The sequence below is a fragment of the Miscanthus floridulus genome, chromosome 8, assembly GCF_019320115.1.
Source record: "Miscanthus floridulus cultivar M001 chromosome 8, ASM1932011v1, whole genome shotgun sequence".
Taxonomy (NCBI): Eukaryota; Viridiplantae; Streptophyta; class Magnoliopsida; order Poales; family Poaceae; genus Miscanthus; species Miscanthus floridulus.
Genome location: NC_089587.1, coordinates 115,424,098 through 115,429,196, shown reverse-complemented (window position 1 = coordinate 115,429,196; position 5,099 = coordinate 115,424,098). Strand labels below are relative to the sequence as shown.

The following is a 5,099-nucleotide window of genomic DNA, read 5'->3' as shown; positions in this document are numbered from 1 at the left end:
GAGGCCGGCTCGAGGGGCCTAATGTGCGGGCCTAGAGGCCACGGAGAAGCTTGTCTTCTTGTGTCAAGACTCGTGCATGACCCTATCGCGAGAGTGGTTGACAGCGCTGCGCTCGTGGGGTAGCGCCTGGGAGCCCCCATGCCTTGACGACTCGGAGCGTTTCTTCTTGTGCCCGGACCTTGGCTAGCGCCTAAGGCCGGAGGGACGCCAAGGATCGGGTCTAGGCTCCCGTCAATCGGGAGCCTCGGGCTCGGGCGAGCCCCCCGAGTGCTGAGCAGAGGCGACAGGCTTACTCAGGCTCGGCCCGATCCTCTGACCTGAGGGTGCGTGTGAGCGTAACCGACGGGTAGAGCCCCCGAGCGATCCTAGAATGGTCGATTGGAGGGTCTCTTGGTCGGGAACCTTTGATCCCGAGGCTTAACATACCCATATGTTAGGATCTCGTCACCGTCCATCATCCCTCCTATACAAAGGATATGAATCTTTGCCTTGCTGTGTTGCTACACAAAACTGTCCAGGATAGCGAAAGCGACATTCTCCATTAACCATACAAGCACGCTTTCTATTCAAGACGCCATATAGGCCATGCAACATATGCTCGATGACCAGGCTATGCAACACATGGTATTTAACCTTGTCTGGTAGCTCTGTAGAAATGACTTTGTCATAAGCATCTCGGGTTGTTAAGTTGCTGCCTTTCTTCATAATCAGTAGGATGTGTTCATGTTGAAGTCCCCTCTTCTGGAATTCAGTGACATGGACATATGCTGCCACCTCTCCAAAATACTTTTTCTTGATCAATAAATCTTTCAAGGACCGCAACTTGGCCCTGTATACTCTTGGAACCAGATCTGGCCTATCTTGTGGTTTTTGGCCAGGTTCAAGATTTTGAGTAATCTCCTCCCAATATGGATTGCAAGTCATGGTGATGAAGTAATCTGGTTTTCCAAAATGCTGGATTATAGCCATTGCATTAAGAAATCTCTACGTCATGTCACGATCGCCACCAGGGAAACTGCGAGGTAGCACTATTCTCTTGCCAACCTCTGAAGCCCTTGTCTCTCCAGCAGAAATTACATCAACCAAACCCTTTGTGAAAATTAAAAATGTACAGCATGGAATATTAATTTAGGCCTGAATTGGTGTCATATCATTTTGCAATAATAAAACATTGCATAACTCACCTGATATCCACCCGTATGAGTTTTTTTGTTATCAGGGTTAGAATACTAATCAAGCCTCATAGACTCGATCTTTACGTACATGTTGGAAAAGTCGTCCTCCAAATAGCAAGATGTTAAAAAGCCCTCGTCTAACTTGCATAAAAAAACAATAGTACTCTCTTGCTGTTACAAATCTTCCAGATTGTGTTTCTTCCACCATGATACTCATGTATTCACCTTGTTGTACATTCGCGTCATCCTCAACATGCTCTATCTCAAATGGAAATTATATATTAGTATGTACCCATGCATTTTATTAAGGCATTGGAAATTAAAGCATGTTCGGTACCTGTTGGATCTGCTGCATCTGTTGGATCAACGGAACTGTGTCCTTCCATTTGAGTCACTATATCATTGTACGGCATAAATTTATTCCAGCCAGTTTCCCCGTTAGGGTAAAATACCGGATATGCCAATGGATCATAACATCCATGATACGCCTTGATATAGCGCAGGCGATCCCCTCTGGCACACAAGCACACTCCTATCAAAACATCTTTGGGGATCATTGCCATCTAACCAGATAGCTACTACTTGTGACGCCGTGGGTGCATTGTACCTTGGTTTCAGCAAAGAAACATATATTTATTTATAAAATGAATCATTGATTTAGTAGTAAAAATAAATCATTATTTATTTATATTCCTGAACATGTGTACCTTCATTGGTATGGCGTGACATTAGTATTAAGTTCAATAACATAGTCATCAAGATTTGGAATAGCCCCAACTATGTTAAAGCTCTGTACATATGAGTTCCCTTCAAATATTCGCAGCACGGTTCTGATAAGATTTTTCATCCTCTGTATCATAAAAGTAGAGTTGCAAGTGGCGAGGCCCTTTAGAACACCAAATAGTCGAGGCAATGGTACAAGGCCCCATGCACACGAAATGTATATATACCAGTCCCAGCCGCAGTGGCAACTCTTCTATCCAAGGTGACTCCAAGGCTCGTGAAAGAGAAATGAGAGTTGAAGTACCGAATGTGTTGCCTGAAATATTTTGCATTATTATCTACCTGACTTGTGAATAACCTTTTTAACTCAGCAGGCACATGTGGAACATGTACTTTTATCTTCCCTTTTCTGCAACAGAATCCAGGGGGGCTCATATTGAAATCTCATTGCTCCACTAATACAAGCAGTCAGGCACCTTTCTGAAAACATGGTGTCTATCAGGCAAATTGGCGTAGACATAATCATAAGGATCTTCATTGGATTATAATTCTGATCAAGACCATTGACACTGTCATAATAGGACTCGAAGGCATCATCTGTTATGAAATCAAGCACAGTTCATCATTACATAACCCAAAACTAATTAGCGAAACAATCGTGATGCCACTCAAGAAAAAGTTACCTTCGCCAACGTACTGCCTGGTTTCTTCGTCAGCAAGAAGATCATCAATATCAAAGACACAAGGTGCCTCGAGATGGTCATCTGTATGATGTTTGCTCGAACATGAGTTATTATAATATAATTAGAAATAGAAGAAACTCACAATTCACCGAAAACATAGAAATAGGACACACCTTCATCAGATTCATTGTTCGTAGGTTCAAATAAGGCACTATCATATTCTATATCACTCTGTTCTATAGATCTTGGCTGAGCAGGCTGTTTACCGACTGACTGTGATCTCATCTTTCTACTGTATTCCCTCTATTTTTGCAACAAAATTTCTTTGCTGTTGTCATCCATATTGTTGTACCTCTCTCTGTGTGCGAGGGCCTTTTGCCTATTTGAGCTGCCAACTGGTCACCATAGTTGGAAAACATTGACATGGTGAGTTGAGCTGTACATATAGCTGTACATATTGAAAATGAAAAAGTAGCAGGATGGCACCTGGAGTTGCATCACTTGCATCCAATAGAGTGTGGCCTGATAGGTTGTTCGGAACACAAGAACTTTCATAGGTGGGTTGTCTTGTTCGGACATAATTATTTTTCCTATGTAGCCAATCCATGTTGTCATCAGGAAAGACATTTTCCTTGTCTTGAGTGCTTGTTGCTTGGAGAATACTTGAACACACTATCATGGAGTAAATTGTGAGATAGACAAAGACACTTAATTTTGGTGAAGAGTAACATTGCAAACAATACCATGATCAGCTCCTAGAGTATTATTTGTTTATGATTCTGTCATCTTGAATAATCGTTGTTACCAACGCCTTTTGTTCTTTTCTTGTCTTTGTTCTTCGGACTCCTCGGCCTTTCTCCTTGCTCGGTATTCTCGTTGTTTTCTATTCCTCTCTTCCCTCTTTCGCTTGGCCTCATCCACAGGCACTGCAAGTGTTTATATTTGTTTAGAAATACAAGCTGAGTTACAATAATAGTGACAGCAATGCCATGACAGTTGAATACCCGTGTTGTTGTTTGTTATTTCGCCTAACGCAGTGCGCTCTGATTTCTGAGATGCCATGTCTTCCTTCTTTTTTTAATCAGCTAGCAAATTGCAATACTAACATGAGGAATAAACAATGATTTGACCAGGTAGCAAATGGCAAAGTTAACGATGGTGGTGCATTCAGGGAGATGACGATCACTGATGGCGTAGGATGCAGATGGCCTAGGATGGTCCGACGACGCGGAATGCTGCGGTCCAGGATTCCGAAGCCGACGAACGCGTCCCAGTTGGCCGCGCCGCCGCCGTCGCCGTGCTTGCGGGTCCGCGTATCGCGTACCGCGAGGCCGCGAGGTCGCGAGCACCACTCGGACTTTTTGGCCGGACTGCACTCGTCCTCTGTGGCCGCCCGCCGCCGCCGTCCCTTCGCCGCCCGCCGGTGGCTTCGCTTGGTGCGTCGTGGCTCGCTGCCGACCCCGAGCAGTCACGGTCGTCGCCGCGCAGTGTGGTGACCCTCGCGGTCGCCGCTTCATGTGCCGCCGGCCAATGGCGACGCGTCCTAGGAGTCAAAGGATCGGGGGGGGGGGGGGGGGGGGGGGGGGCGGCGGTGGAGATGACAGAATCATAAACAAATAATACTCTAGGAGCTGATCATGGTATTGTTTGCAATGTTACTCTTCACCAAAATTAAGTGTCTTTGTCTATCTCACAATTTACTCCATGATAGTGTGTTCAAGTATTCTCCAAGCAACAAGCACTCAAGACAAGGAAAATGTCTTTCCTGATGACAACATGGATTGGCTACATAGGAAAAATAATTATGTCCGAACAAGACAAACCCGGCACCTAGAGTTGCATCACTTGCATCCAATAGAGTGTGGCCTGATAGGTTGTTAGGAACACAAGAACTTTCATAGGTGGGTTGTCTTGTTCGGACATAATTATTTTTCCTATGTAGCCAATCCATGTTGTCATCAGGAAAGACATTTTCCTTGTCTTGAGTGCTTGTTGCTTGGAGAATACTTGAACACACTATCATGGAGTAAATTGTGAGATAGACAAAGACACTTAATTTTGGTGAAGAGTAACATTGCAAACAATACCATGATCAGCTCCTAGAGTATTATTTGTTTATGATTCTGTCATCTTGAATAATCGTTGTTACCAACGCCTTTTGTTCTTTTCTTGTCTTTGTTCTTCGGACTCCTCGGCCTTTCTCCTTGCTCATATTGAAAATGAAAAAGTAGCAGGATGGCACCTGGAGTTGCATCACTTGCATCCAATAGAGTGTGGCCTGATAGGTTGTTCGGAACACAAGAACTTTCATAGGTGGGTTGTCTTGTTCGGACATAATTATTTTTCCTATGTAGCCAATCCATGTTGTCATCAGGAAAGACATTTTCCTTGTCTTGAGTGCTTGTTGCTTGGAGAATACTTGAACACACTATCATGGAGTAAATTGTGAGATAGACAAAGACACTTAATTTTGGTGAAGAGTAACATTGCAAACAATACCATGATCAGCTCCTAGAGT

At 44.0% G+C, this 5,099-nt stretch overlaps 1 pseudogene; it reads right to left on the bottom strand.

Moving 5' to 3' along the window:
* Positions 1-909: 909 nt before the first annotated feature.
* On the bottom strand, positions 910-4,041 carry LOC136473325 (uncharacterized; annotated as a pseudogene).
* Between the last annotated feature and the right edge of the window lie 1,058 nt (positions 4,042-5,099).